The sequence below is a fragment of the Xiphias gladius genome, chromosome 3 (assembly GCF_016859285.1).
Source record: "Xiphias gladius isolate SHS-SW01 ecotype Sanya breed wild chromosome 3, ASM1685928v1, whole genome shotgun sequence".
NCBI lineage: Eukaryota > Metazoa > Chordata > Actinopteri > Istiophoriformes > Xiphiidae > Xiphias > Xiphias gladius.
In genome coordinates, this window is record NC_053402.1 from 13,486,453 (window position 1) to 13,510,459 (window position 24,007).

General features: G+C 42.9%; 1 protein-coding gene across 7 annotated transcripts in view; it reads right to left on the reverse strand.

Annotated features, from left to right (window-relative positions):
• Positions 1 to 8,993, reverse strand: part of tex2 (testis expressed 2) — a 28,353-nt gene extending 19,360 nt beyond the window's left edge. For 3 of the 7 annotated variants that reach the window (XM_040159476.1, XM_040159458.1, XM_040159484.1), the window contains exons 1-3: positions 8,875 to 8,993; positions 8,261 to 8,730; positions 6,857 to 6,945 (exon numbers count right to left, since the gene is read on the reverse strand). The gene's annotated coding sequence lies outside the window, so the exon portion shown is untranslated. Of the gene's footprint in view, positions 1 to 6,856; positions 6,946 to 7,415; positions 7,480 to 8,248; positions 8,731 to 8,874 lie in introns of those variants that run through there. The other 4 variants (XM_040159449.1, XM_040159429.1, XM_040159439.1 and 1 more) reach the window with 4 other exon arrangements.
• Positions 8,994 to 24,007: the final 15,014 nt, after the last annotated feature.

The following is a 24,007-nucleotide window of genomic DNA, read 5'->3' on the forward strand; positions in this document are numbered from 1 at the left end:
AAATAAGTTGAAAGGTACATTAAAAGAATACGCCACCAATTTATGATTGAGCTCCAATGCAATTGTTGGACTCATGATTAAAAGAACAGCACAGAAAGAACAGAACCAGCAATATTACCTTTTTTTATTCCATGCATTCTTCTGTCTTGTCTAACCCTGGCACCTACATTACCCAAGGTCAAAGGTCACAGTAGGATTATTTACATCACGATGAATTTTTGCGGGTACTTCTGTTGGATTTTTGCTTGCTGTATTTGTTCAGTGATAAACTTCGCCATTCTGTCTACTTCAGGCCACCGTAAACCGTGCCAGAACCCTGACAGTGTTGCTGCAGTTCCTTGGTTGCACCTGATAAAAATCCCAAACGACTGAATACTTCTCTTTAAATAACAGTGTGCTGATGTGACTGGATGCGTCAGAAGGTGTCGGGGACAGCCTTGACTTGACCTCTGCTGAAGGATGTTAAGTGGGCATGCCAAATTTCCACAGAAGGAAGATTATGAAATAGAGAAAAAAAAACAAGGGATAGAAATGAAGGCTGGCCTCGGGAGCTATGTGAGCAGATGACAGCGTGAAAAATGGGACAGCAGGAAAACAGAGAGCAAAATAAAAGTAAGAAGCAAGTTGGCAAGGCAATGAAAGGGGAGGGTGACAGCGGGAAGATAGATCGTCTGAGACAGAGGGATTGGAGATGAACACAGGATGCACAGAGAGAGAGAGAGGCTGACAGAGCAGTCAACTGTCACTAACAGCCTACACACACACACACACGTGCACACACACACACACACACACACACACACACACACACACACACACGCACACACACGCACACACACAGAATTTTGTCTCACTAACAAGTGCAAACACACTAACACATGTATACACACAAGAAATGAGCTCCCTGGTCACATGATGCATGCGGTTGCCTGGATGGGTATGATACAAACACAAACTGAGACAGAGGGAGGGAGACTGAAGGAGCCAGGAAATGAGCAGAGAGCACCTAAAGCATGAAACAGAAAAAGACACAAAAGACACACTACAGGTCACAGGCAGTCACATAACAGCAGAGAACAGGTAAAGAAAACAGATCAAAAGTCTTTTTTCATGCTCCAATGTTCTCCCAGGGGAACACAGGTCCCAGTCATCACCAGTACCCTGGTTACACCACAGCCATGTATACATAGATATACTGTGCACTTATATGAAGGAATTCAATAAGTGACGAGAGTGGGTGGGTGTGTGTGTGTGTGTGTGGGGGGGGGTGCTGTCGAGGTGTTAGTACCCTAAAAACTGGGCTGACCACTTAAAACACTCACTGTAGGCCAGATAGTTGGAGGAAGAAAGGGAAAGGAAAGGAAAGGGCCTCGAGGGAGACGACTGACTATCCAGGAAAAGATGAAAAACTGAGCATGACTGCTCTCTCCACACCCAAGCCAGTGCACTGACTATGACTTTCATTACAGTTATTTTCTCGGTTGCTCAATTCATCACTTAGTCTATAAAATATCTGACAATTATGAAAAACGAGAGGCCAACGTGACTTCAAATTGCTCATTTTGTCTGATCTACAGTTCAAAACCCAAATGTATTCCATTTCACTGATTAATATTAAAATGCGATAAAGCAGTCAAATTAAAAAAATAAAATGGCAAAGATGATATAATTTCACAGCGGGTTTTACAGACTGTTTCGATATGGCTCTTCCTGAAGGGACCCTCCATCATATTGACAGTGAACAACGCTGACTGCCTGACACTCAAAATTAATGTGTGATGTGTCAATATGCCCCTTAGTCCAATATATTTGCGTAGCAGCAACACACATGCACCCGAACCTCCAAATGCACACACAAACTGTACACAGAGCTCAACACAGTCCTGCTCGAGGACGCTATGATGAGCTCCAGCAGCAACACTGAGGGGCGGTTTGATGGTGAGCATCTCTGCTCTGAATCAGCCCTCTCTTACAAAAAAGGAGGAGAGAGAATAAAACAGTGATAAAAACAAAACAGCCAGGGAGATAAAGAGCACTCACGCAGCTGGGCTGGATCAAACCGGTTTTCTTCACCTGTCTCTATCTCTCTCTAACCCAGAATCCACCACCAACACGTCAAACATCAAACCTCGCAGAGCAGATGATCGGGTGGTTTCCATGCCAACAGTGAAGCTTTCAACTTGTTCTGCACCTATCCCTTATCCTTTTGTTCAGCTCCTCCTCATCATATAACCCTGGTCTCTTAGGAGTGTGTGAAGTGTTTGTAAACATAACATCTTCAGTGAAAGGTTTTCAGTGTATGCGTGTGTGTGTGTGTGTGTGTGTGTGTGTGTAGGATGTGTGGGGGCTAAGCCAAAGCACACGAAAAAAGAATGGAGAGCCCTCAGAGAGAGAAAGCGTGTGTTTACACATCATTTAGCTAAATCAAGGAACACCCTCTCAAAGATGAAAGAACGCGCAATCAATTAATAACCTTTAATTATGGTTGTCAACATCACTACACTTTCTCCTGACAACTTCAGCTGTTGACTCCAATCTTCTCCAAGCGTCGAGATAAAAAGTGCTCATTTTCATCATTACAAGCTGATGATTTGCTCGAGTAGCGCCATATGGTTTTAACAATTGACTTCGATAAATAGTGGATTTGCATCGGATATCGATGTCTGGTGCCGCCTCACCCGATTTGACAGTTTAGAGATCAAAAAGGGGATGAATGCAAAGTCCTGACTGAACACACACAAACACACAGGCATCCAAATATATTAAGCGTTTTATAATCTGTGTAAAAGCTGCTTGACAGCCGGAGGGTTTGGTATTAGTCATAATCCACCCAATTACACGATGAATGGGGTGATGGAGACAGGGAGACATGGGGGGCAGGGGCAGAAAAAGACAGAAAAACCTCCACTATGAGTGTTTTTACAGACAAAGATATTAGAAATGTTGTGCTTTTATCCTGCATGTCCACCACAAGTAAGTTGTCCACATTACTTTTAGCGGTGTGGCTTTGCAGAACTGTGAGAGTGCAGGGAATATAGAATGGCTGATTAGTAATCAAAAGACATAAAAGGCAGACAGGGAGATAATAACCTGTGGCTAATAAGAGAAGAGAAAATTAGAAAAATCTTTAGTATAATATTTGACATTAGTATTCATGGATTACTGCGTAAAGTTGCTGCAAGCCTTCAGGGCAGACTCTTTAAATTACATTTACATTCATGTTTGTATACCGTATTTACCCCAAGTATTTCCTGCTATACTCCCAGCGTCAGCACTGCCTGCAAGACCGACATCATTAGAAGATTCTAGGACACTGAAAGCAGAAAGCTCCAAATATCTGATCCACTTATTTTTTCCCCCCCAGTGATGTGCCACACAATAGAGGCATGAGCACAGACACCGAGCAGAATTAGCATATTGGTTACGGGAAATAACAAAGGGTGGATTTCTAACAGGGGTTCTGCATGTGGAAACGTGTAATGTTGGCTATATTTAACTCTCTTTGTGTGTGATCACATAGAGTGCAGTACTGGTGGTAAGTGAGAGCCTGCAATGCCGTCATGGACTGCCAGTAGCAGAAAAGCTAAATTTTCTGCATCTTAAATAGGACACCCATTAATCAGCTATCAGATAGTGGCATCTTAAGTGGTTTGAGATAAGGCTCCACATGAAGAATCTCACAAGTGATCCCTACTTACCTCCTATAAAACTTAAACAGATGCAACAACATTGCATTCCACGGTGCATGAACAGCAGTTAGATAGGTGGGTGTAGTGTGACCAGGAGGCCAGTCCAAAGTGCCACACACTGTGTAGTGTGTGGGTCCATTAGATAAGAAGCATCATATCAGCAAGGATCATAGGAGTGAAGTGAAAGTGTTTATCCACCACGCTTAATTTGCTCTGCATTCAGCTCATACACATAACAGGCGTGTATGCTGAGTGCAGCGTGTGCATACCAAGTGTGTATTCTGTGTGTAGGTTAAATCTCTCTGTGTGATCTAGGCAACGGGGACTTCCTCCTTTCTCTCTAACGTTAACTTCCTGTTTGGTGAGATAGCGGCAATGAGAGGGAAGTGCTCATTGACCTCTCGCTTTAGTGCAAGCACAAACTGGTGTATCTTTTGCAGAACGACTTCTTTTTCCAGCTGCAGTGAAGCGCTGCTTAAAGGATAGCTGAGCTGTAGAGTTGAGTGTGTGCTTCGTCGGTGTGCTTTTTTAAAATTCATATCCTGGTGAATAGCTGGTCAGTGAGTGTATACACGCGCGCGCACGCACACACACACACACACAGCCATGGCAGCATCAGAAGCCATCAGCTGTGACACTTGTGGCTACTCGTCACAGTGACGGCTGCTCTGCCGGCTTTTTCATCTAAACAGTGAGCTTTGTGTGGGATATGGTGCACACTGTATGTAAAGTACATGTGCGAATGCACTCGTGCATGTGTGTCCTTCCACGTCAAAACAGTGTCGCATATCAATTACCTTGCACACCAATCCGTCGGAAAAGTCGCACTTTCCGCAGCACTTAACGTCAGTATCACATCCATCTCTACCGTGGCTTTTTGTATGTTCTTCACCGGAACTCCGACCACAGCCACACAGCTGTACATGGCCAGACCAGAAGTAAGCGGACGCCTGCATATTACTCTCCGCAAGAGTTTGGAACTTGGTCGCAGGGATTCGCTCCCCCTTCAGCCACAAGCGGCGTGAGATCAATGATGTCAAGCTCTGATGTTGGGCAATAATACCTGGTTCACAAGTGGTGTTCTAGTTCATCCTAAAGGTGTGGGAATGGATTGAGATCCCATCAATTTGCAAGCCATTAAGTTCATCCAAACCAAACCACAATTTCTCTATAAACCTGGCCTTGCACATGGGGCCACTGTTACTCTGAAACAGGAGAGGGCATTAATCAAAATGCTGCCACAAAGTTGGAGGCACACAATTGTCTAAAATATGATTGTATGTTGTACAATTAATATTCCCATGAATTGTAACTAAGAATCCAAGCCCAAACCATGAAAAACAATCCCAGACCAAAGGTATATAAACGTGTGTGTCTATATACTTTTGGCAATACTTTACCTCCAGTCCCGTCCAGTCAGAGCACTTAAAGGCAACGACGAGAAAAACCAAAAAAAAGCCTATGGGGAGATAATACTTAACAACTTTGCTGCGGCGCCACTTCCCATTATCTTATCATGTCATGATCTGGTTTCACCAGTCGACTCATTAGAATCACTAGACTCATTTGCACCTTCAACTCCTGTCTGGTAAAGAAAATTAGAACATGAAAGTGAAATTGCTGCAAGACAGAATGCAGTAGTACATGGTATGAGAGTGTTTACAGACTAATTGTGATATTTATAAAAGGAGAAGTTGAGGCTTAACAACAATTCGCTGAAACCTGCAGGCAAAACTCCACTCGTCAGAACTCTAGCTGCTCGAGTTGCGTTATTCGTGCTCGAGTCTGGCAGGAACAACGCAACTCTGTGTATCCTGTTTTCTACGTAGTCTCATTCATTCCAATTCATCTGTTCCTCCAGAATTCTCCTCTTAATTCAGAAATAAATTGTTTTTTATCTGGCACAGTTCCCTATTGGCTTACACCCTACTTGAGTAGGGAGAATACCCTTAGTGAATACCATTACAAGAATGTAACGTGTGATGAGCTGCAGGGGTTACTTTTTTGGACTTCCTCTTGCACATAAAAGTTAAAAAATAAATGTTTTTTCCCCCAAATCTCCCGTATTATATATACTTTTTTAATTTCCCTATCTCTTGCTTTTTCTACCCTTTCAAACACTCTTCTTGCATTGTCCAAATTTACCCGTGAATATACTATGACTTTTTTTACTCTTAACAAAAACAAAATAGGAGGTGCTGGTTGTAGGTGCAAACGTACTGTAAACAGTATCATCGGGCACTTCTCGAAAAAGTGGTCACTTCTAAGCCGCAGTGGCCGAACTGGTTCCGGGAATGCAAGCAGTACAACAACACACGCTCGCACATACAAACATGCACACTGTCCAGGGTTAAACACACCACACACACACACTGACCCCGTGGTTCAAACCATGAAAAAAGGAACATTAGGGTTGGCTGCTGACTCAGAGACAGCTTGCCAGACACCCTCAAGCTGAATTAATTTTAAACTTTGAACAGAATGTGAACTGCAGTTCAGCCCGAAAGTTCACAGCCCCGCAGGGCAAACACATGAACATAGACTCATGGTATAAACATAGAGGGGTCCAATCACATCCACTTATTCAGCCTCACACATACACACAAAGGTACATCGCTTTTTTTTTTTTTTTTTTTTTAAATATTCGGTTCATATTGTATTTTTTTTTTGGTGGCTTTTCTGTGGATCTCCTTGGTAACAGAGAATGTGCCATCAAGCCCCTTTCTATCCGCCAACAATACCTCATTCAGATGGTTCAGCTGCCACTGTTTGCTTTTACCCTCACAGCAATTTGTCTAATTAAGCTTAAGAAAGAGTGCAGGATTTGCTGACGCACAACCCCTTCATCTACCAACACACCTAAGTGTTGGCTTAAAAAACATCGATCGTGCAGCATGTGTACGTGTGAAAGTGTGTACAAACATACACCTTTGTATTGAGACGGAGCCACGTCCATGTGCAACGATGTTAAAGATGCAAATGAGCTCTGGGATTGAGTAGGAGAAGTCGGGATGGAGGAGACACAATTAAGGAGAGGAAAAGTGAGGCGGGGAGCAGCCGTTCAAGGCCATGGATCAATTCCAGCACCACAGCCACCCCCCCCCCCCCCCCCACACACACACACACACACACACACACAAAGGTCAAAGGAGGAGAGGAGGTCTTACCTTGAGATTTTAGAGGCATTCAATCTCCTCCTGCAACACAACCTGCACAGACACACACAGCACAGCCATGGATCGTGGTCCTAACATGCCTAGGAAAACAGAGACAGACATATTCATTTGTTTAATGGGAGGACAGAAAGTGACAGAATTAAATTGTCCCACTGGCACCTGACACATCTTGTGCAACTGTTACCCATCAGTCTAAAACACATTTCATCTACTTTCAAACCTCAGTTGCTTTCCTGGGAATTCTTTTGGACTGTTGGTGTGGAAAATTATAATGAGCATTATCATTTCCACTTGCTTTTTTTTTTTTTGACATTTTATAGAAAATTGAGAAAATAATCAGCAGAATCAATAATGAAAATAATTGCTACTTGCCGCCCCAAAGATGTTAAATGACCATGACACAAATGCTGTGAACTTGCGTGTTTTGCCTGAAATTTGATGTTTTGAAAGCAATTTCAGGTTCCGTGAGGACATAAGATCAGACATAATGGGTAAAACGAGGGGAGCAGAGCATAGTGGGCCCTGGGGAGACATTACCGCTCACTCTTACCGATCTAGGTTCTAGGGAATGTGCATCTGACCACTTTGGGAGCACATTTCCATATTTACGCTGATAAAAAGTCACGCCACAGCTCGGACCAGTTCGCGTGAGGACACTGGGTAGAAACGATCTGATAGGCAGTGTCCTACAGTGAGCTATCCCTGGAGTAAAGAGGGGATCTGTGCATCGTTAAACGACAACGATGAAAGTGTGAGTGACTCGCGTCTTGTGTGACTGTCTTTGCTGTGGCCTGCTCCTAAAACGAGACCCGGGAGGGGAGGAGAGAAGTGAGCAGTTCACAGCAGGCGACGGGTTAATGAGCCCCAGATGCTCCACAGATGCGTCGGCCGCCCCGCTAGACAGTGCCACTTCCGGGAGTAAACCCGTTCCCCGGAGCTGCTGTGAATTACCTACAACATCAGTCCACTCAGCCGTAATAGACACCGCGAGGCTAGTTATTCATCCAAAACAGCCACAAAAAGGGTTTTCTGTGATAACTGGGGAAGTGTAGCACAGGATACTTGGCTGCACTGTAGCACCCTGACAGCTCTATTTAATGTGGGTGCTGTAACAGGAAGGGAACGTTCTCTGCTGATGCTTTTCTTTTCTATTTAAATGAGTAATAACCGAGTCCAAAAATATTTAAAGCCACTGCTCTTCCATCTCCACCCGCCCCTTTGTCCTCCGCGCATCTTGGATTTGGCTCTGCGCTGGTCTATGTCTGAGTGAACCGGACTGTAATACATCCATGGATCCAACAGCTGATGCTGAAAGCAAACCCCCGCGCGCGCGCGCACGCACACACACACACACACACACACACAAGGCAAAACCAAACGCACCTTAAATCTTACCGTAGTTATCGCATCTTCATCCGGAGGCCACTAGTTCGCTCTGCACCCAGGTTTTGAATCTGCGTAATGCGCTTTTATCTGCAGCCCCGGAGCCTGCGGAGGGACGGAGCACGGCGGGCAGCCCAGGGCTGGCAGGCTGGCTGGCTGGCTGGCTGGCTGGCCCGTGCACCCCCGGCGGCGAGAGTCCGAGCAGACGGCGCTACACTGATCAGACCTGAGCCCCGACTGTGCGCCACAAACGCACGAGACCTGGGCGTGTGTTGTTTGGGCGAGCGGGAGATGGTTACCGCCACACCCCCTTCCTCACCACTTAGAAGGTATCTGCACCCAGCGGAGCGTCCCACCGTCGGCAATCTCGTGATTCATATTTTATTGTGTTGCAGCAGGAGAGTGTGAAGTGCGTCACGGCGTTGCAGTGCGCCTATAAGACGCGGATTCCCCTCCACAGACGCCAGTAACGTGCCTGCCCCCTTTTAACAAGGGACGCAGATGATCAGCAGGTGAAAAACACAATGGCTCAAACATGAAGTGAATGTTTATCGTTTTCTAGGTAGCGCCACGGATTTGATAAGAAAAAAAACCAAACAAAACTATAAACCGCAGACCCAACCTACCCCCTTGGATCAGATCCACCGGACGCCCCGTGTTTCCAGTAGCCTGTGCATCCATCCAAATTTCGGCTCGTTTAATCTGGCTACATTCGCTTGGACAGGCCGCCACCTGCCGGGCTGGGGCGATTACGTCAGAGGAAAGCGTCCACGTGAGTCCCCGCCGAGGGTACAGATGTGTCTGCGTGCGCGTTCCGCTTTCACCTGACGTCGCCCGTGGAATGTGATTTTTGCAGACCCCCCAGTTTCGGTCGATCTACAAACGATGATCGACGCGACTGAGATGATTCGCAGCAGCAGCAGAAGAATTCCAACATCCGAGTGGTGTGGGGATCCATCTAGTGGACCGATGCTTCAGCCGCAGTTAGGCCTAAATCTTGACCCAAAGTTTGATAAAATAATAATTTTTAAAACAGGAACTAACCCCCTCTTTCTTTTCTTCACAATCTCCACTTGAGGCGCCTTGAGTTTTTCCCTGGATATAAAACGTGCGGTGAATAAAGCTTGCCTTGTTCTTTAACAGTCTACATTTTATTCAAAAAGTGAGAAATCGTTTTCCTCTCAGCACCCTAAAATACAGATACAGATGATCGTTTGTTTTCCTTTAAGGACAAATGACACCACTGTTTGTTACTAATAATCTATAATGTTACCAAAAAGTGAATCAGCCACATGAATCATCATCAGGTTTTCTTGTTCCAGTTCAAAGCTATATACACCTTTAAATGCAGTGGTGGAAAGTAACTAAGTTCATTTACTCACGTACTGTACTTAAGGATAGTTTTGAGGTACTTGTACTTTACTTAAGTTTGTCCATTTTATGCTACTTTATACTTTTTACTCCACTACATTTATTTAACAGCTATAGTTACTTTTCGGATAAATATTGTACATGAAACAAATGGCCTCAGAAAATACAATGCACTGTTGAAGATTAAACCAGTTGTTCCCAAACTTTTGGTCTCATGACCCCCTCACAAAAAAAAAAGAAAAAAAAAGAAAAGAAATCAGACTGGAGCTCCTTGTAGCATTTCAGATGTCTATGAGTTCTGAGCGGTTCCACCAAAGTAAATGTTTTAGACGGTTTCATTTAGATAACTGTTTTGGGCTTAGAGAGGTCAGATTAGCCAATATATGTTCCAAAAAAAGGGAAAAAGACAGAAAGGCTCAGTCCAGAGTCCAAAAAGTGAAAATGCACCTCATCAAGCTTTCCTGTCCCGATTAATCATCTCATGACTCTTGATACTTTTAGGACAGTGTGCTGATAATACTCTGTTCTTTTACTTAACTAGGTTTTTTTTTGTGACTTTTACTTGTAATGGACTTTTTTTTTTAATGTTAATGTCTTGATACTTTTACTTAATTAAAGGATCCATATACATCTTTCACCACTGTTTGCAGATATGTCACTATAATAAAAAATAATTCAATTCATAAATAATGAGTTCTGTTAGACACAGTAAAGACAGTTGTTAAGGTTAAAGCTGTTTGTCGAACATCTGGATGAATGATTTAACCTGATTTAAACCAGTTATCTGACTGCAAAGTGTGCAAACCATAACCAAATCCAAATGTTACACACAGTACGATCCATCGTTTGATTGGACTGACTCCAGTGTGATTAAGTTTGCCCCCCAGCTTTTCATAAGGAAAAAGCTCATGATCTTCTCCCTGATCCACCAGAGGCAGGATGAAAACCCTGGTCATATTGAGGAGGACGAGGTTACTGGTAAGTGGGTAAGCAGCACCACCTTCAGGCCACAGTGAGCATGTGGTTAAACTTAGCGCTTGACACCAGCTGTTCATGTTTTAAATGTTATTTTATAGATCATAGAAAAGGAAGGGCAGAGACAGGGCATCGAGATGGTGTTTTATCCTACAGTTAAAAGCTTTAAAGGGATTCCGCTGACGGACTGAAAGGAACCCTTGAGTCTGAAAGAAAGAGCTGTCACAGTTTGTTGTCTGTATCTGACCTGGGTGTGATCACCCACTGAAGCTTCAGGATGTAAGCAGGATGCGTCTCCTGACATTCAGCATCTTCCCACCACCGTCCCCGCTGTGAACAAAGACGTGCTGCCCACTCCTCACCGTGGACCCCGGCTTAGCCTTGTAAAAAAGCAACTTGGGCATCCTGCACGTTCTCAAAATCTGAAAAGGCCGTAATCAAAACCCATGCTCCCTCCTTCATCCCCTACCAGGAGGGTGTTGTTACCCGAAACACCTTGACTGTTTGAGCCGAAGTCTCTGCCTCCGCCATGGATGGACAAAGTCCGTAACCAGACATCAAATTAGGCTGAACCATGCATTATTTAGGCATCGTATTAGTATGAATTTCAAAGGTCACTCTTGACCCGTTATTAATTTCATAATAATTAGGCAAACCCCATCTGCTGATGAACCCCATGTCAAATGGTCAATTGCCTCAGAAAAGCTACTAAATGGACATTGTGGTGAGCTTGTTTTTGCAACAGCTGTCTCCAAGGTTAAAAATGAACTCTGTACTTCAGCTTTTAAATCCTTAGAGTGCTCCGAAAAATTTTTAATAAAATGTGAACATTTACAATTCGAGGAGAACTGGGCAAATGCCATCTGCTGATGAAGCTCATGTCATGTGATCAAACAGTCCAGAACAGCTATTAAATGGACCTTGTGCAAGTTCCGCTGCCATATTATGTGTTTTTTTCAACGAGCAGGATGAGAGTGATGTTTTGATAACATTTTATAAGTAATATTGAAAAAAAGATAAGAGAGCTGGTCTCCAATGTGATGAAGGCAGCATGTTGCCTATTGTCTAAGATGTGGAGTGCAGTTCCACGGTGAACCTGATGATGGATATATAATGGGTACATCTTTTGTTCCTCACTGCTGTCTCTGTGTTGTTGTCGCTGACGTGTAACTCAAGGCGTAAAAAAGAAGAAAAGAAAGACGGAAATAAAGAAGAATTTAAAAAACTTGGTTCAATCATCACTTATATAACAGGGGCTATGCCTTTTGTAAGGTTTCAGTAGCTCACTCTACCTCTCAAAAGTTATTTAACAGTGTGATTCACATCAAAGCGCTCAGGACTCCCGCTGCTAAACTCAAAGACCAGACAGCCCATCTCCACTCTGACGCTCTAATAACCATCCCTTTATGAAGTTCATAAAACCCACTCCTCACTACATCACTGCAGATGGTAGGTGAGGCTAATAGCTGGAAAAGTAGCACAGACCGCCACCTCATTTGGACTCCTTTGAACTGAACCGTATGCAGATTGAACAGGGGGGCAACCATATGCATGTTTCTGTGTGTATTTGAAGGGAGGAAGACTCAATCTCTTGGTGTATAAGTGTGTCTGTGTGTGTGTTTGTGTGTGTGCGCACGTGTGTGTGTGTGTTTGTGTGTATTTGTGTGTCCTCATCCTTATCCTGTCACAGCAGGGGAGAGACATGAAAGACTTTCTACAGTGTGCTTGGTAACTGCAAAGTCCTCCGCTCTGTCTAAACAGCATAAGAGACGACAACCTCATCAGGACACGGTCGAATACAGACATAATCTCTTTTATGTGTATCAACACTCTCCTGGACACACACACACGTACATCTGTGCAACCCACCTTTGGGGCAGTTGACCAATCAATAGTCTTGACTGTGTAAAAGTACACAGAAGTGTGTAAATGGCGCTTTCTCTTTTCAGCACAGGCCTTTCTTTGTTGTGTGTAACCTTTTGATCTAAATGAAAAAAAAAAAAAAAATTGGGGCTTAGGTAGGCCAATGTGTTTGAGAGCGGAGGTTATGCTAAAAAGCGCAGAGGGGAATGAGTTGCCACCTTTTCATGTTACCTCTCCGCTGCTCAGCTTTATAACGAATGTCAACACTGATAAGAAAGCCGCATTTGCATATCATAATCCCCATCTCTCGACCTTCTGATCAGGTGTACTTGGAAGCACGGCTGTGTTCTTTCAAAAAGAGAAAGAGATATAGAGCAAGAGAGGAGAAAAAAAAAAAAACTCTGTTCACTTTGAAAGCTGTTTGAAGTTCTCTGCCAGAGTTCAAATAACACTAAAACATGTGCATGGCATTGAGTGGCTGATTTGTATTAAAAAGAAGAAAGGCAGAGAGATGGAGGGATGAAAGGAGGTCATGGAGGTGAGACTGAGGGAACTTTCTGGAGCTAGTAAAGCCAAAATCTTTCGGATCTCATGTCTCTACACATACGGAGGAGCAGGTTCTTTTGTATTCAGTCTTTGAACTTTAACATGATGTGTGAAGCACTCTGACCCCAACAAAATTATAATTTCTTTCCTCAAAATTTGTTATTATTTGATAAGTATGATTTGTGGACCGGTGTCTTTATGCTCTGATTTTTTTTTTACTAATATTGAAGCGGTGAATATCTTTTTTCTTTTCAGATTTTCATCATGAAAAGAAGCAACTTTCTTTTTGTCCCATTGATGCTTCACACTAACAGACAGCTGAGTAGAACTGCTCTGCCAAGCCTCAAAGGAGCTGCTGCTGGGTGATGGCAGAAAGAGAGAAAGAGGCATGGAATCGTGGCAACGCTTTCTGCAGAGGTCAAGGTGTGTGTCTGCATGTGTGAGAGAGTGTTATTAGCAGCTCTGCATGTCATAGCAACAGATCCGAAGGTCACGGACCACCCCAACTGTGTGTTCACACACTTCATCATCCCCCACGACACTGATCCACAGTGGCCGGACTGTTCATACAGGGCAGAAGGTTTGGATGGCTACCAATACACTATGTTTCCTCCCTCTCTCTGTCAGATACTTCTTCTTGGCTTGGACACACTGTTCTCAGCAGCCTATGGTTTCTGAATCCCAGTTGTGAAGACCAGACGTCCTTTCCCATGTGTGAGGAGGGCCTCCAGCAGAGTTGCTTCAGCTCCCTCCACATTCTCATAGTCCTCCGTTTGGCCAGAGTTGTAAAGCTGGGCCCTGGGAGTCACCCGCCTCCACTCTGATCCACTCAGTCCAGCTCTGCAGCAGAGGCTGTCCTGCCAGCTCCTTTATCCCAGCTACCGCACACCCAGGGCGGGCAAAGCCAGACTGACAGTCCCCCGCTGCCTCCAGAGCCTCCATCTCATTTCCCCCTGTTGCTGCCCACCACCTCTCTCAGCTTTTCAATCTTCGAAGCAATTAGAAGGCGATCCCTTTCTTTTGTCGTCTATCCATGGAGAGAAGAAAAGCGGGAGAATGAGAAAAAAAGAAGAAGGAGGGCCAAGTTGTTGGTGGTGGTGGAGCTCAGGCCTAGCCAGGAGCCACTTGTGAAGCCCTGGGTATTAGGACTCACATGGTTTGTTTGGAAAGGCTTCTCCAGGGGCCAAAGTGGGATTACGTTGCAGATTGCAAGTTCCCATGGAAGGGGCCTATACCAGCAAGGGCTTTGGTGGGTGGGTTTCAGGTTAAGCCATAGAAGAGGTCTTTATGAGTTTGGGGTCTGTCTGAATGGAAAGGGCCAACTCCCAGCATGCTAGCCCTCCATATTAGATGGACACAGAGAGGCTTTCTTTCCTTTTCTCTCCCTCTCTCTCCACTCTTGAAGGCTTAGCTGTTTGCCAGTCAAGAAAAGAGTAAAAGACTGTTCTCGGAGCTGAAATGATTCTTGTGTTCATTTTTACGATGAAAATACCATCTGTGGTTTTGAGCAAACATAATATGATATGACTCTTAGAAGCTTCAGTTAGGTTTTAAGCACAGTATGACTTTAAAGCCATGGCTCTGAAAACACAAGGATCACCTTGCATTATTTCAGTTGAGTTTAGCTGGGATTTATTGTTTGAAATCATCTTAAGATAATGCTGAAGAAACTCTTATGTCTCTTATTAGTATGAGGTTCTTTTTACAATTATTTGAGTGAAGACTAACTTTATAAACTTGATGCAAGGAACTTTTATTCCAAAACTATAAATACACACAGGAAAAATACTTGTCAACGACTAAGTAACATAAAAATGCTCGCTTTACAAACAAAGGTTTAAAATAGACAATAATTGTATCTAATATATAATATTACCCCTTTTTTTGATCGATTAGCAATCCCCTTTTAAAAATGCATACTGGGTCTCAAATATGGACAGAATTTAATTTATAATTAAGCATGTCTTGTGTGTTTTTATGAATTAATTACCTTACATAAAGGTCATATTAAATGGAGAAACAGTAGAAACTCTCCCTGTTTAACTACTGAATAAATTCTCTCTCTGCTGTTGTACTGAACTGTTTCTGAGCTCAGAAAATAAAAATAAAAAAATGGGATTGCAAAAGAACTTCAGAGAATAAACTTACAGCAACCAGTATGGTGAAAGAATACTAAAAGGAAAGAAAAGAAGAATAATAGGCAATCGTATTAAGAGAGAAAGTGGATGAGAAGGACCCAAGGGACCATGATGGAGCCTTTGAAGCAGTATCATTATGTTATTTTTTCTAATTTGTGATCAGATCCTGTGAAGCATAATTTAAACTGGTCAAGAAAATAGCAGAACCCATACAGAGAGCCATAATATGTTAATTCTTTTTTGAAAAAACAAAACAAAACATGATTCCTCAACTTGAGGGCAAAAGCCCTGTGTTTAGAAATAAGAATGTGGAGTACAGTTATAGTGGTGTGTAAGGCTTGCACCTCTGGAACAACATCTGTTAGACTGAAATCCTGTCAAGTTTTCATTCATGTGTTAAAGGACGCATCCAACTTAAAACACATGAGCATGCCGATTTCTGATTTGGTGGTTTATTTTTGTTGATATTTCATGATATAACAAAGTGAATGTCAAAATACCCATGTCACCACCAACATAAGCCTTTAATTAACCAATATGCAATGCAGTCTGAGGATGTGGAAACTCATTGTTTCTACACTTGAGAAACTCTCTCCTCACTGTTGTTATTGCTCAGATTTCCCAATGCAGGAACTCAGAAAAAAAAAAAAAAAGAAGAAGGAGGGCCAAGTTGTTGGTGGTGGTGGAGCTCAGGCCTAGCCAGGAGCCACTTGTGAAGGCCTGGGTATTAGGACTCACATGGTTTGTTTGGAAAGGCTTCTCCAGGGGCCAAAGTGGGATTACGTTGCAGATTGCAAGTTCCCATGGAAGGGGCCTATACCAGCAAGGGCTTTGGTGGGTGGGTTTCAGGTTGGGGGCCATAGAAGAGGTCTTTATGAGTTTGGGGTCTGTCTGAATGGAAAGGGCCAACTCCCAGCATGCTAGCCCTCCATATTAGATGGACACAGAGAGGCTTTCTTTCCTTTTCTCTCCCTCTCTCTCCACTCTTGAAGGCTTAGCTGTTTGCCAGTCAAGAAAAGAGTAAAAGACTGTTCTCGGAGCTGAAATGATTCTTGTGTTCATTTTTACGATGAAAATACCATCTGTGGTTTTGAGCAAACATAATATGATATGACTCTTAGAAGCTTCAGTTAGGTTTTAAGCACAGTATGACTTTAAAGCCATGGCTCTGAAAACACAAGGAGATCACCTTGCATTATTTCAGTTGAGTTTAGCTGGGATTTATTGTTTGAAATCATCTTAAGATAATGCTGAAGAAACTCTTATGTCTCTTATGAGTATGAGGTTCTTTTTACAATTATTTGAGTGAAGACTAACTTTATAAACTTGATGCAAGGAACTTTTATTCCAAAACTATAAATACACACAGGAAAAATACTTGTCAACGACTAAGTAACATAAAAATGCTAAACTTTACAAACAAAGGTTTAAAATAGACAATAATTGTATCTAATATATAATATTACCCCTTTTTTTGATCGATTAGCAATCCCCTTTTAAAAATGCATACTGGGTCTCAAATATGGACAGAATTTAATTTATAATTAAGCATGTCTTGTGTGTTTTTATGAATTAATTACCTTACATAAAGGTCATATTAAATGGAGAAACAGTAGAAACTCTCCCTGTTTAACTACTGAATAAATTCTCTCTCTGCTGTTGTACTGAACTGTTTCTGAGCTCAGAAAATAAAAATAAAAAAATGGGATTGCAAAAGAACTTCAGAGAATAAACTTACAGCAACCAGTATGGTGAAAGAATACTAAAAGGAAAGAAAAGAAGAATAATAGGCAATCGTATTAAGAGAAAGTGGATGCGTAGGACCCAAGGGACCATGATGGAGCCTTTGAAGCAGTATCATTATGTTATTTTTTTAAATTTGTGATCAGATCCTGTGAAGCATAATTTAAACTGGTCAAGAAAATAGCAGAACCCATACAGAGAGCCATAATATGTTAATTCTTTTTTGAAAAAAACAAAACAAAACATGATTCCCTCAACTTGAGGGCAAAAGCCCTGTGTTTAGAAATAAGAATGTGGAGTACAGTTATAGTGGTGTGTAAGGCTTGCACCTCTGGAACAACATCTGTTAGACTGAAATCCTGTCAAGTTTTCATTCATGTGTTAAAGGACGCATCCAGCTTAAAACACATGAGCATGCCGATTTCTGATTTGGTGGTTTATTTTTGTTGATATTTCATGATATAACAAAGTGAATGTCAAAATACCCATGCCACCACCAACATAAGCCTTTAATTAACCAATATGCAATGCAGTCTGAGGATGTGGAAACTCATTGTATCTACACTTGAGAAACTCTCTCCTCACTGTTGTTATTGCTCAGATTTCCCAATGCAGGAACTCAGAAAAAAAAAAAAAAAAACAGGAGAAAAAAAAACTGTATACTTGGTCTTCTTTGGAGGCAGATTTCTCTGCCCTCTAGTGTTGAGCTTTGGCTACTGCAGGATGTTGCTTCAGCAGGACTACGCAAGGACATGACTGAGTTTCCTTTAAGCAAGCTGCTCAGTTTTCACACATACGGCGATCCGTTTGTGTTTGAAACATTTCAAGATGTGATGTGCAAGTGAAAAGTACAGAAAGTACAGAAAAACTGATTAAATAACGGGTAAAATCTAAGGTTACAGGTCACAGTTAGTGAATAAAATAGTTGAAAGATCAAAACATGCTAGATTGTGATCTCCTACACTGAAGTACATACCTTGATTTTGTTGTTGATCTACTGCACTTGAGAAATTAAGTGTAATTGTAATCATAGTTTAAGAGAACAAAACAGCCTCAGTGAGAAATGAAAAACTGTCAGGGGGTTATGATGAAGACATTCCTCTCAACCTGACTTCATGTTTTTACTTTTTGTAAGAAATTTAGTTCAGGCTGTGTGTTTTGTAATCTTGTTTTGTCAGTGTATGTGTCAGAGTAATGCAGAAATGTGTGTAATCGTGTGATTGTGTGTGTGTGTTGACGTATACGTGGGTGTCTGAACACACGCTAAACTCACCAAGGAGCCCTTCACAACTGGAGCGTCTTTCCAGATTAAAGCAGTAACTTCTAAATCAGCATCATTGCTCTCCAGATGTCTCCCACCCCTTCCCCTCCCTTCCCTCCAGCCCTTCAATCTCTCCTGTCACCTACAGGCCACCCTTCAATCCCCCCCCAGCACCCCATCAGTCTATGTCAATGTGTGCAGACCAAACAGCTTCACTCCCCTTCTACTCTCCCCCAACCCCCTTTAGCCATAGCCCTTTGAGCTGTGCCGTTGCAATGCATAAATACATAAATCTGGTGTCAGTATATGCATTTGTGTGTCAATGTGTGTGTGTGTGTGTGTGTGTGTGTGTGTGGGTGGGTGGGTGGGGGATGTCGACATATAGACGATGGGCCGGCAACCCCACAGGCAGACCCCTTTCATGTGTCACCAGATCACAGACGCTCAGTGTTTACATACCAGACCCACAACCCGCCTGCCTGCCCCCCACCACCGTCACCCACACTCTGCCCCAGTTGTGTCCCGCGGAACCTGTCACCCTGGCAAGCGAAGCTCAGGGACAAAGACTGGGAGTCAACCTGGAGGTGGTGGTGCCAGACTGACTCTCTGATCTGACCGACCGCCGCAGACCTGATGGGAGATACGGCCAGAGGTCAGAGATCAAAGGTCGGAGAGGCCATTAAAAAAGTCAGCTGACCTCCTCTAGTTTGGCTCCATCTTGGCCGTCCCTCCCCCTACACACATTTGATTTAATGTCAGGGATTTGAATGTCAAGTCACTGAACTCATCTTTACATGTTTAGTGAATCACTGAAAAGCATTGTTATTCAAGAGCCAGTGTGTGATTTCATGGGTGAGAAAGATGATCATCGACACACTCATAAACTTCACAGAGCGTCACATAAGAAACTATTGGTAATGGATAGTTAACCGAAGAATGCGAGCACAATGATGATTTGTGCAATGAGTTAGAGTTTTAAAAAACAGTCAACTTTGACTTTAATCTCGCATTCAAAAGTAATGACTGAGGAAAAAGAGGGAAAGATCCAAATATCTCATATCAGGACAGTGCCATATGAAGATAACATCTCCACGGATTCACTTTTGCTTCAAAAAACTGCTCGATTCAACTTCAAGTTCTGCGGTAACAACCATGAATCCTTTTCCCTCTTCCTCAAACAAAAAAAAAAAGGTAAGAGAAAATGAGATGAAAAGAGAAGAGCAGAAAACAACAAAGCTAAACGAAGCATTTTATCCTGCTGTGTTAAATTGGGTGTGACTATGAATGATTTGGAGGCCCTGAAAAGGATGAGAAAATACACCCACATGTGCGAACACACACACACACACACACACACACACACACACACACACACACACACACACACGTATGTGAACACAACAAAAACAAATTAACATCTAAAATGCTCTGACTCGTTTCAACCGCTCACTTCAAACCATCATCAGGCCTCTAATGGGGGCCAAGTTCAAAGCTCCACTAGACTCCCGCTGCTTCGCTGACATGGAAGAAGTACACTTTCGTCTCCCTCCCTGTTTGTTTATCCTTTGCTTTGCTCTCTTTCAACTCTTTTCCTTCTTCGATCTCTCTTTCATTGCTTCCCTCGTTTATTTTCCATCCCCCTTTTCTTTGAGAAGACCCCTCACTTTATTTGGCCCCTTATCTTTAACTTCTTTTTCTTTGCCTTTTTTTCCGCCGGCTCTTGCCCTGTCTCCTCCTCTTATCTCTTTATCAGTATTTGATTCTCCCTCTTTGTATCTCATTCCAACTTTCATCACATATGCCAGTCTCTCCAATCTGACAGACACTGATCAGTACGCAACAGCAGGGATGCTGCCCTGGTGCAAGTTTGTTCAGAGAGCTCAGTCTATAACCCTGGATCCAAACAGAGCCTTGAACAGCGATCTCTCAAAAGACAGTTGCTCAGCACTGCCCTGCAGATATATGCCAGGATCAAAAACCCTTCCCGTCTCCCCTTCTTTTTCTCCTTTCGCCTCTTCTTTTTTTTCTCTTCCTGTCCGCCTTTTACTCTTTCAAAGATGGCACTTCCACAAATGTTTAACTCCAGCTATCTGCTCATTAAGAGGTCTTCAAAGCCCTCCATTGATGTAAAAGCATCCATTTGAATTTGTAATCACCCTTTGCCGTACGGCTGCTGTGCTCAGCGTAATTTTCCCCCGGATTTTCTGATAGCCGGCTCAAAGAGCTAACAACCCATTTTTCTGCTCTCTGGGTAGCGGCAGAAATAAAGAAAAGGACTTTATCGAACTTTTGGAAGCAGGGAGGTGCATATTTGTGAAGGCCATGGGTTTGTTTATATATGCTGACAAAGGAAGTAAGAATATATAGAAATTCAATCTGCTGACCACATTCATAAGAAGATAAGAGCGGTGAAAAAAAGTGGAGAAACTGGATAAGGTTTGTTTGAAGATTAAAGCTCTGTCGTCATCATAGGACAGGCTATTTTCCTGAAAGCCATTTCAATAGCCCAGAAATTGGTTTGTATATAGTGAGCGCCTTTAACTGATATAGCCTTTATGTGTATATTCTACCTCACAAACTTAAAGGTGTCTGAGGCTGTGAAAAAACACACTTTGTCCACATGACAAGTTTTAAAAGAATGCCAGGCAACACATTCGGTAGCGACCCGTATGCATATTTAGCTCAGACATCCTCAGTGTACTGAGATGATGGAGAGCCAAAATCTGTCACTCCATCACGACACCAGGAAGAAGAAGAGGAAACTACTGAAAAAAAAAGACAGAAATAGAAGAAGATATCCGTCAGATCCTGGAGGCAGAAGAACATACCTTTATATCTGGATTTCCTCACAGGACAGAAGTGTTTGAAATCTAATACATAAACATTATTCCCCTGGCTCACCAGCTTTCCCTTCACCTGTGGAAAAGCAGGCTCTTCTTCTGAGCCACTTTGGGGAACTTCTCCACAACACGGTCGTCCTTCAGTAGGTTCAATGAGAGAGCTGACTGGAATTTGGCTCCTGCCATGTTTCATCAAACACGCTTGTCTTCAGCCATCGCAGGCCTGTCTGTCTGTCTAACAGCTCCTAATAAATAGCACTTTCCTCAGGTTTCCACTGCTGTCTACTGACATGTGTATATTACATGAGGTCTGTACAAGTTAAAAGAATGTATGTTAAATTCTCAGAGCTAAATACACCTGGGAAAAATGGCTTACAGCCTTCTAATGCTAACATGGCTCCGCCAATGCTAATACTACTGCTAATATCAATGCATTGCTAATACAAAAACGAACACTGAATAAAACCTGTGATTTATTACAACGTGGTTTTTCTTTTTGTAGCTCCGGCCATCGTTTCTATCGGTAACTGTACTAAACTGTAACTAAAGTAATTGCTGAGGGCAAAAAGCGCTCAAACAAACCAAACCATCAGACTTATTGTGAATAGCAAACAAGGTGTACGTTACGATTTAAAAAAATAAAATTTGTGTATTTATTTGTATGTATGTGTGTGTGTGTGTGTGTGTGTGTGTGTGTGTGTGTGTGTGTGTGTGTGTGTGTGTGTGTTTTTGTGAAGTGAACTGGTGGCAGGCATGTCACAAGGACCATTGACTCCAGCCTAATCCCTTCCTGATGGCCTTTTCTTCAGACGCAGATGGAGACTAGGGGCTCTTGACCCATGACCCACACCACTAAATCACATCAGTCGTTGGCTGCGAGGGCCGCAGGGCCCCAGGACTCCGACAGGCAGATGGACATCTGCCCCCACACACACACACACACACACACACACACACACACACACACGCACACAATCACACGATTACACACATTTCTGCATTACTCTGACACATACACTGACAAAACAAGATTAGTGCAGAAACAGAGGTGCTTTCATGCATGTATGTGTATACGGCCATGTGTTCAATACAGCAAAGGACGCACAGGTCAATACACCTTTCTTACACTGTCTCGCTTTCATGTACTAGCACGGACACACAGATTGATGTGAACACACACATCCACGCACAACATAAATGGTCCACTAAATAATGGTCTGTTATATCTGTGTTTAAAGTATTCTCTGTCATCTGTGTCCTTTTACTCAGCCACATCACACATTCTCTCCAGCTCTCTCCTATACTTTGTTTTAAACTCAACTCTTCTCTTGTCTTCTCTGCTCTGCTCTGCTCCTATCTTCTCTTCTTTATCCCCCTCAAACTTCTTCTGGTGTCCCTGAAATGTAGTTCTCTCCTTCTGCTGAATAAAACACAGAATAGTAGAGAGAGCGAAGGAGAGAGGGGAAGAGAAATGTGAACAGCTATAAGACAGAAAGACCAAGAAAGGAAGAGAGAGGTAGAGCGCGCGAGGAATAGACATAACAGGAAAGAAAAAGTCAAGACTTCTTCAGTCTCGTTTTTATGCAGTAACATCAGTTTCTACTTTTTCTTTGCCACCCAGTAAAGCACAGCCCACCCTGCTGTTCTTTGTCACAAAAATATGACTCAACCATGTCAGACAAGTCCTTTACAGTAAGCTCCAAGTTTAAGCAGTATGTTTTCTGCAGTAAATACGCTTATCTTACTGTATGAATTTCCATGGTAAGCAAATATTTCAGGTGGGTTTCTATAAAGCTGGATAATCAGCTAGATAATCAGTACAAATTTCATTTCTCCTCTGGAGTGTAGACCTGCTGTCACGTCGTATCTTGAGGAGCTTCACACAGTGACACGCATACCTTTGAAACTCAACTTTGAACAACTGCTTTGCATGAGAAGCAGGCAAGCAGAGTTGAAATGTGGGCCGGGTTCCCTCACACCGACGTGCTGCTTGCCCACGCTGCGCTCCTACAGAGGTCCTCCTCACTTTGTTGTCCTCACAGCAGGCACCTGCATTCCTGGCATAGCTGTCTCCAAACTTTCAAGAGCAGCTCACTATCTCTCTGTCTACCGGTTTCTCTCTCTCTCTCTCTCTCTCTCTCTCTCTCTCTGCTCAGACCTCCATTGCCTTGTTGCCTGGAGACGAAAAGGAGCGAGAATGGGGACAACAGAGAGAGAGGAAGAGGGGGCCTTACCAGAGGGGGATGAAAGAGAAGAGAAATCAGAGGGGAGGATAGGCCAGGCAGGGGACTGATGAAGTTTATTTGGGATACTTTAGATTTCTACGACCATTGTGTGGTGCCAACATCCTCTCTTTACTACCTGACTCCAAGGTAAAGGAAAAAGGTTTCTGCAGGTACTAGTTCACATTTTTCCAAACAAAGAAGGAAATACATGTTTAGATTACTTATAATGTTCACTTGGGTTATGCCCCAGTGTAGGTGCGGGGTAATATCGACAGGTAGAGGTCTGACCAGTAAGATGTTGTGTGTTTGTTTATGGAGCTGTGATATTTCATCATGAAGAAAATAAATACAAATATAGATATGGTGAGGCAGACAACATCAGTCGTCTGTGAATAGTGTTGACTGGGAAGGTGTAATAATCAATGAACAAGAGGCAGTGGACAGCCACGGGATGTTCCAATGTCGAACACCATCAATGAAAAGACACAACTTGCAGTTGTATACCTCAGTCTTGTGATAACAAGTGGTTGTATGACTGAAGACACCATTGTACTCCATCAGAGCTGCTTGTTGGATGACCAAACTGCCTCAAAAACCTCCCCCCGCCACATCTTTCCAATGGTCATGCCGTGATTGGCCAGCTGTAGGGAGGAGAGCAAGTAAGGGTTTGAACTGCATCATTAGTATTAAAATATAGTTTTAAGGCCTTTATTATTTCAGCTTATCTTGCTTTTACATGGTGCAATTTATTAACTGACTTTCGGATTAATCACACTATCACTAACTACTTACTAATT